The following is a 9798-nucleotide window of genomic DNA, read 5'->3' on the forward strand; positions in this document are numbered from 1 at the left end:
CTTGTTTGTTAACTCCATAGCACTTTTGACAATTCAGTCATTTTACTCATTTTTTCTGTCACTTTCACTAAACCATAAGCACTTTCAGGTCAGCATCTCTCGATCCTCATTGCCATATCCTACAGGTATAGCTCAATATCTGGCTCATTCCATTATAGGTGTTCAATAAATGTTGACTACATGAATGAATGAGTGAATTCAGAGGCACATGGTACCCTGAAGAGATGCTGAGGGAAAAGGGGCAGAGGAAGTGGTGCTGCATTCCTAGTTCAAATCACTGATCTTCACCCCTGAGACTAGCCCCCATACTCTGACTGACTGAGAAAATGCTGGACCCACTGGATAGAAAGAAAACTTAACAGCGTGTCTAGTAACTGTACTCAAGCCAAGAATTGACTCCAGTCCACAGGCCCTGCCTTTGCCTCAAGCCCTAACTTGCCAACTGTTCAGCCACAGCTTGAAGGTATTAATATTACTAGTGCATTGGTGCCTCAAATCCCCAGCAGCCAGATTTTTTTTCAGGCACACCTGAAAACAGTCTGTGCTCCAGGAAATTTGCAAGCAATTAGAATCAGCAAACCACTGAAGATAATGAGGTGAGAGAGATTAGGGCATGCTCAAAGCTGGAGGTGGAGGTAAAAAAAGCACACCCCTATTGCAATTAAACTTCAAGAGAAAATGCCCTTTTTGAATAAGAAAGCAAAACGTAAAATATCTAGGTTTGCCCAGTAGTCTTAATCTACGCTGCGTCTACTCCCTGAAGGCATATGCTTCATCTAAATAGTGGTATTCTCTGACCCTAATATTTGTAAATGGAGTTATAACAATAGCTACCAAAGTTGAGGATTGAGATAATTCACATAGAACAATTAGCACAATATTGGTGCATAGCAAGTGCTCAAGATTTATAATTTTGATTATTAGTGCCAGCAATAGATGTATCAAATGGAACCTTTCTTACAGGATGAGGATGCAACCAGATGAGTGTAAATAACCTAATGTCTATAATTTATTAAGTGCTCAACAAATAGTAGTAATTGTTATCTTAGTTATTTATGCTTATTTTCTCTCAGATATGTAAAATAGGTAGAGGCAGGTGTTGCCATTTTAGAGACGTGGAAACAGGTTCAAACAGTGAGCTAAATTGCCGAAGATCACACAGCAGTAGATGATCTTAGGTGTCTGGCATGGCTGGGCACGGTGGCTCACGCCTGTAATCCCAGCACTTTGGGAGGCTGAGGCGGGTGGATCATGAGGTCAGGAGCTCAAGACCAGCCTGGCTAAGATGGTGAAACCCCATTTCTACTAAAAACTACAAAAATTAGCTGGGCGCAGTGGCAGGCACCTGTAATCCCAGCTACTTGGGAGGCTGAGGCAGGAGAATCGCTTGAACCTGGGCGGCGGAGGTTGCAGTGAGCCAAGATCGCACCACTGCACTCTAGCCTGGGTGACAGAGCAAGACTCCGCCTCAAAAAAAAGAAAAAAAAAAAAAAAAGACTCGGGTCAATGCCAATATGATTACTGTGTGCCTGTTTTTGTAAGTTTTTATTGGAGCACAGCGACATTTCCATATTGGCTATGGCCGCTTTCACACGACAACAGACAGATCCCATATAGCTCAGAAAGTCGAAAATATTTTCTCTCTGGCCCTTTACAGAGAAAGTGTTGACCCCACTCTAACTCAAAGGTATTTTAATGACACTGAACTAATTTTCTATCTATAATCATTTTGAAAGTTACCAATAAAAATGAAGCACTGGAAACAGATTGTCATCTAACTTCAGTCCTTTTCAAAAAGCTGAACAGAACTGTGATAGCATCTCTTATGGACAGTGGTGATTGAAGCCGAGTGGGGAGGGCAGCAACAGAACAGCAGCAGATCCCTAGAAGAAAATCTACTACCTTGCACTTCTTAAGGTTTTACTAGCAGGTGACTGCAAGAGCCCTTTGACCCCAGGCATCAGTGCCACCTACCATCAACATTCCCAGTTCAGACTAAAAACCACATCACACCTCCCCTTTTCCCATTACTTCACTTTAGTAGCAACAGTAATAGTCATCCCAATTTGCTTCATCCCTGGCATCTGAGCTGCCAAATGTGCGACTGTACCCTCAGCTGACACCACTAATCAACTGACTAACAGTAAGCATGAAACAAATGGCACTGTCAGTTGTCCTAATGACTGGCTGCTCAATTCTAGGTGTGCAGAGATATTTTTGATTATGATACAAGGCTCTGTCCCATCTGGAGGTCGAGACGTCACAATTCCACTAAACATTCTGAACCCCAAAAGACCACACTCTCCCCCTCAAAGAAGAGTTTGTTAATTAGCATATACTAGAGTTGGCCCTTCCTTTTACACAGATGGTATGAATGAAGTGTGTTATCAATCAAATCTTTTTGCCTAGCATCTTCATCAGGGTCCCTAGACAACGTCTTATGATGAGTGATCTGCTATAAAAGTTACTTAGAACACTTAAAACGAATGTTATTATGATAAACTCACTGACTCTGAACATACAGCTTTGAGTGTTTGATGTTGTAATATGAATCAATGTTTTCTTCCCTGGTGATAAAGTTGAGTGGCATATCTTATCACTGTTACGAAACTTATAGTTTAATACTTGTGATTGTAATGTGCTTAGGACTATCTTCATCACTCTAAGGTTTATGTAGGGATTGTACAAGGAATGTATGGGAGGGGGTCTTTATTCCTGTATGTCACTATAAAATAAAGTTAATTGGCAGTGGGGTGAATGGTCGTTGATACTTAAAGGTAGTATACATTGGAATGTTTTACACTGGCTCACATTTTATGTAAGGAATATACTCGGTTGGGAAGATTCAGACAGAAATCTGTAGAAAAGCTATTTCTGAAAGCATAAGAAACAAATTCCAACGAAAGAATATCAGATTCTCAAAAAAAAGTCTTTAAAGAATGCAATACTCTAAGGTATTTTAATTCTTAAATGTCATTTGTAACCCACACATGGCAATACTGAGGAAACAACCAAAGTATATTTTATGCTAATCATCCTAGCAACACTCAAGCCTTTATCACATCTATGTTATCTTCCTTGAAGGCTAAATTCTGATTCCGTTTCTACGAAAATGGCATCAGAACCAGATGAATGTAAATAACCTAATGTTTATAACTTAGTAAGTGCTCAACAAATGGTAATAACTGCTATTGTTTTAGTCATGTATCATCTTATTTTTTTAGTAGATATATGAAATAAGTAGAGGTAAGTAATGCCCTATTAGAGATGTGGAAACAGGTTCAAATGGCGAGTAACAAATGTCTCAACCATAGTGTCTCAAATTGCCAGTTCAGGTTGAACACCCTTCTCCTTTTTCTTACATGTAAAGAGACAACGATTAAAGAAGCAGCATTAATATGGTTTTCTCGGGAAGGATGTATGCTAACGTATCACATGGAGAGTTAGTGTTTTAGTCATAAAGCTTCCTGGAAAAAAGTCCACAATTAATATAAAGAAATCTGGTCTATAGTGAATTGCATAAGAATGTTACATGCATTGGTCATTCTTTCTAGCATCCCAGAATATAAACCCTCTTCCAATGTATAGGAAAATCCTACCTCATGAGTCTTGTGGGGAAGCAGGGGTTACCGCTCCTCTAGGGAAGTTGAAAACACCAGACGCTTGCTTTCCCAGCCTCCCCTGCTGCTAGACTGTGGGCATATGTCCTACATAAGTACTTTTCTAAATTCCCTAATGATAAGAATCACCTGAGGCTCTTGTTAATGGCTACACAGGTCCATCTCATGGAGACTGATTTAGCGGCTATAAAATTGGGCTGGGAAATGTTTGCCTTGATAAGTACTCAGGTGATTCTCATGATCAAAGAAGCAACCAAACACTAGCCTAGAATGGAACCAAGGTTCTTTACCTTGCGTGTACATTAGAGTCACCTGTGGTGCTTTTAAAACCCAGGATTCCTGGAACCCCCCCCCCCCCCAGTTTAGACCAATTGAATCAGAATAGTCTCTGGGGTGGATCTCGTGTGTGCGTTCGTGCGTGCGTGCGTGCGTGTGTGTGTGTGTGTGGCTTCACAAGTGATTCCATTGCATAGCGAAGCTTTAAAACCCCTAGTTTAAGCCAAGACTTTACCAAACAGGTGCTGGGACTTTGATGTAGGAGTGATTCAAGGAGAGGACTACTGTGAGTAGGAGTCAGTGGTAATTGTAGCATGATCCAGTTCCTGGGATAGCAGAGACAGCAGTGCTAGTGAGAGAATCTGTCATCCAGTGATCCATTATCAGTGATCCAAACTACAGCATTCAATAAAACAGTGCTCCTACTTAGTCCACTCTTTGGTCTGATTTGGAGCAATGCTTAAGGTTGCACAGTCCTGGGACTGATTCTTCCAGTATTCCTAGCGATCCTGTAAGCTAGCGAACGCTCTTATATTAAAACCTTTCTCTACATAAATCATCCAGAAGTTGTTTCTATTGTTTGCAAGTAATAATGCCAAGTGTTACTAATACAGAGTAGTTGGGGAAAACTCTGACTTTGCAGGAAGGGACCTAAATTTGAGTTCTATGTGACCTCTCTGAGTCTCTATGTCTTTACCTGTAAAATGGGACTGCCACACAGTTTTATAAAGCTGTCATGATGAATAAATTAAATGGTAACTCAAAGTGCTGTTGACAGGCTCTGGAATCTCTGAGAAGAGCTTAGGGGTAGTAATGTGGAAAGTGGGTAAGGGACATGTCTGAAGGTTCTATTTGTATAGTAAAAAACAATATGCTGACTTTGATAATATATTTACATATGTGGTGATTTTGAGGGGTGGCTTATGAAGATTGATGCCCAAAGCCACTCCTGGGAACTGCCACTAGAAAAGGCTTGGCACAAGCCATTAAATGTTATTTTCTTCTTTCATTCCTTAATATTTAACATGCAAAGCTAGTCAAAGAGATAAATCCTAGTAAAGTAAAATTTCAGAGTCTGTAGAAAACTATTGTTCATTAGTTATCTAGTCTACTAAGTCATTTTGATTTATAAAAATTCCAGTATATTTAAAGAACATCATTTACACACACCACATATTTTTTTTCTAATATGCTTAACTATAATCCCAGTTCCTATTTATGGCCCTTCGTTATATGATTAAGAATCCAGGGGGGAGGAGCCAAGATGGCCGAATAGGAACAGCTCCGGTCTACAGCTCCCAGCGCGAGCGACGCAGAAGACGGGTGATTTCTGCATTTCCATCTGAGGTACCGTGTTCATCTCACTAGGGAGTGCCAGACAGTGGGCGCAGGTCAGTGGGTGAGCGCACTGTGCGCCAGCCGAAGCAGGGGCGAGGCATTGCCTCACTCGGGAAGCGCAAGGGGTCAGGGAGTTCCCCTTCCAGGGGTGACAGACTGCACCTGGAAAATCGGGCCACTCCCACCCGAATACTGTGCTTTTCCGACGGGCTTAGGAAACGGTGCCCCAGGAGAGTATAGCCCGCACCTGGCTCAGAGGGTCCTACGCCCACGGAGTCTCGCTGATTGCTAGCACAGCAGTCTGAGATCAAACAGCAAGTCGGCAGCCAGGCTGGGGGAGGGGCGCCCGCCATTGCCCAGGCTCGCTTAGGTAAACAAAGCAGCCTGGAAGCTTGAACTGGGTGGAGCCCACCACAGCTCAAGGAGGCCTGCCTGCCTCTGTAGGCTCCACCTCTGGGGGCAGGGCACAGACAAAAAGACAGCAGTAACCTCTGCAGACTTAAATGTCCCTGTCTGACAGCTGTGAGGAGAGCAGTGGTTCTCCCAGCACGCAACTGGAGATCTGAGAACGGGCTGACTGCCTCCTCAAGTGGGTCCCTGACCCCTGACCCCCGAGCAGCCTAACTGGGAGGCACCCCCCAGCAGGGGCAGACTGACACCTCACACGGCCGGCCAGGTACTCCAACAGACCTGCAGCTGAGGGTCCTGTCTGTTAGAAGGAAAACTAACAGAAAGGACATCCACACCAAAAACCCATCTGTACATCACCATCATCAAAGACCAAAAGTAGTTAAAACCACAAAGATGGGGAAAAAACAGAGCAGAAAAACTGGAAACTCTAAAAACCAGAGTACCTCTCCTCCTCCAAAGGAACGCATTTCCTCACCAGCAACGGAACAAAGCTGGACAGAGAATGACTTTGACGAGCTGAGAGAAGAAGGCTTCAGACGATCAAATTACTCCGAGCTACGGGAGGATATTCAAACCAAAGGCAAAGAAGTTGAAAACTTTGAAAAAAATTTAGAAGAATGTATAACTAGAATAACCAATACAGAGAAGTGCTTAAAGGAGCTGATGGAGCTGAAAACCAAGGCTCGAGAACTACGTGAAGAATGCAGAAGCCTCAGGAGCCGATGCGATCAAATGGAAGAAAGGGTATCAGCCCTGGAAGATGAAATGAATGAAATGAAGCGAGAAGGGAAGTTTAGAGAAAAAAGAATAAAAAGAAACGAGCAAAGCCTCCAAGAAATGTGGGACTATGTGAAAAGACCAAATCTACGTCTGATTGGTGTACCTGAAAGTGACGGGGAGAATGGAAACAAGTTGGAAAACACTCTGCAGGATATTATCCAGGAGAACTTCCCCAATCTAGCAAGGCAGGCCAATATTCAGATTCAGGAAATACAGAGAACGCCACAAAGATACTCCTCGAGAAGAGCAACTCCAAGACACATAATTGTCAGATTCACCAAAGTTGAAATGAAGGAAAAAATGTTAAGGGCAGCCAGAGAGAAAGGTCGGGTTACCATCAAAGGGAAGCCCATCAGACTAACAGCGGATCTCTCGGCAGAAACCCTACAAGCCAGAAGAGAGTGGGGGCCAATATTCAACATTCTTAAAGAAAAGAATTTTCAACCCAGAATTTCATATCCTGCCAAACTAAGCTTCATAAGTGAAGGAGAAATAAAATACTTTACAGACAAGCAAATGCTGAGAGATTTTGTCACCACCAGGCCTGCCCTAAAAGAGCTCCTGAAGGAAGCGCTAAACATGGAAAGGCACAACCGGTACCAGCCACTGCAAAATCATACCGAAATGTAAAGAACATCGAGACTAGGAAGAGACTGCATCAACTAACGAGCAAAATATCCAGCTAACATCATAATGACAGGATCAAATTCACACATAACAATATTAACTTTAAATGTAAATGGACTAAATGCTCCAATTAAAAGACACAGACTGGCAAACTGGATAAAGACTCAAGACCCATCAGTGTGCTGTATTCAGGAAACCCATCTCACGTGCAGAGACACACATAGGCTCAAAATAAAAGGATGGAGGAAGATCTACCAAGCAAATGGAAAACAAAAAAAGGCAGGGGTTGCAATCCTAGTCTCTGATAAAACAGACTTTAAACCAACAAAGATCAAAAGAGACAAAGAAGGCCATTACATAATGGTAAAGGGATTAATTCAACAAGAAGAGCTAACTATCCTAAATATATATGCACCCAATACAGGAGCACCCAGATTCATAAAGCAAGTCCTGAGTGACCTACATAGAGACTTAGACTCCCACACATTAATAATGGGAGACTTTAACACCCCACTATCAACATTAGACAGATCAACGAGACAGAAAGTCAACAAGGATACCCAGGAATTGAACTCAGCTCTGCACCAAGCGGACCTAATAGACATCTACAGAACTCTCCACCCCAAATCAACAGAATATACATTTTTTTCAGCACCACACCACACCTATTCCAAAATTGACCATATACTTGGAAGTAAAGCTCTCCTCAATAAATGTAAAAGAACAGAAATTGTAACAAACTGTCTCTCAGATCACAGTGCAATCAAGCTAGAACTCAGGATTAAGAATCTCACTCAAAACCGCTCAACTACGTGGAAACTGAACAACCTGCTCCTGAATGACTACTGGGTACATAACGAAATGAAGGCAGAAATAAAGATGTTCTTTGAAACCAACGAGAACCAAGACACAACATACCAGAATCTCTGGGATGCATTCAAAGCAGTGTGTAGAGGGAAATTTATAGCACTAAATGCCCACAAGAGAAAGCAGGAAAGATCCAAAATTGACACCCTAACATCACAATTAAAAGAACTAGAAAAGCAAGAGCAAACACATTCAAAAGCTAGCAGAAGGGAAGAAATAACTAAAATCAGAGCAGAACTGAAGGAAATAGAGACACAAAAAACCCTTCAAAAAATAAATGAATCCAGGAGCTGGTTTTTTGAAAGGATCAACAAAATTGATAGACCGCTAGCAAGATTAATAAAGAAAAAAAGAGAGAAGAATCAAATAGATGCAATAAAAAATGATAAAGGGGATATCACCACCGATCCCACAGAAATACAAACTACCATCAGAGAATATTACAAACACCTCTATGCAAATAAACTAGAAAATCTAGAAGAAATGGATAAATTCCTCAACACATACACCCTCCCAAGACTAAACCAGGAAGAAGTTGAATCTCTGAATAGACCAATAACAGGAGCTGAAATTGTGGCAATAATCAATAGCTTACCAACCAAAAAAAGTCCAGGTCCAGATGGATTCACAGCCGAATTCTACCAGAGGTACAAGGAGGAGCTGGTACCATTCCTTCTGAAACTATTCCAATCAATAGAAAAAGAGGGAATCCTCCCTAACTCATTTTATGAGGCCAGCATCATCCTGATACCAAAGCCTGGCAGAGACACAACCAAAAAAGAGAATTTTAGACCAATATCCTTGATGAACATTGATGCAAAAATCCTCAATAAAATACTGGCAAACAGAATCCAGCAGCACATCAAAAAGCTTATCCACCATGATCAAGTGGGCTTCATCCCTGGGATGCAAGGCTGGTTCAATATACGCAAATCAATAAATGTAATCCAGCATATAAACAGAACCAAAGACAAAAACCACATGATTATCTCAATAGATGCAGAAAAGGCCTTTGACAAAATTCAACAACCCTTCATGCTAAAAACTCTCAATAAATTAGGAATTGATGGGACGTATCTCAAAATAATAAGAGCTATTTATGACAAACCCACAGCCAATATCATACTGAATGGGCAAAAACTGGAAGCATTCCCTTTGAAAACTGGCACAAGACAGGGATGCCCTCTCTCACCACTTCTATTCAACATAGTGTTGGAAGTTCTGGCCAGGGCAATTAGGCAGGAGAAGGAAATCAAGGGTATTCAATTAGGAAAAGAGGAAGTCAAATTGTCCCTGTTTGCAGATGACATGATAGTATATCTAGAAAACCCCATTGTCTCCGCCCAAAATCTCCTTAAGCTGATAAGCAACTTCAGCAAAGTCTCAGGATACAAAATCAATGTGCAAAAATCACAAGCATTCTTATACACCAATAACAGACAAACAGAGAGCCAAATCATCAGTGAACTCCCATTCACAATTGCTTCAAAGAGAATAAAATACCTAGGAATCCAACTTACAAGGGATGTGAAAGACCTCTTCAAGGAGAACTACAAACCACTGCTCAAGGAAATAAAAGAGGATACAAACAAATGGAAGAACATTCCATGCTCATGGGTAGGAAGAATCAATATCATGAAAATGGCCATCCTTCCCAAGGTAATTTACAGATTCAATGCCATCCCCATCAAGCTACCAATGACTTTCTTCACAGAATTGGAAAAAACTACTTTAAAGTTCATATGGAACCAAAAAAGAGCCCGCATCACCAAGTCAATCCTAAGCCAAAAGAACAAAGCTGGAGGCATCACACTACCTGACTTCAAACTATACTACAAGGCTACAGTAACCAAAACAGCATGGTACTGGTACCAAAACA

This window comes from Pongo abelii, chromosome X, assembly GCF_028885655.2.
Source record: "Pongo abelii isolate AG06213 chromosome X, NHGRI_mPonAbe1-v2.0_pri, whole genome shotgun sequence".
NCBI classification, from domain to species: Eukaryota; Metazoa; Chordata; class Mammalia; order Primates; family Hominidae; genus Pongo; species Pongo abelii.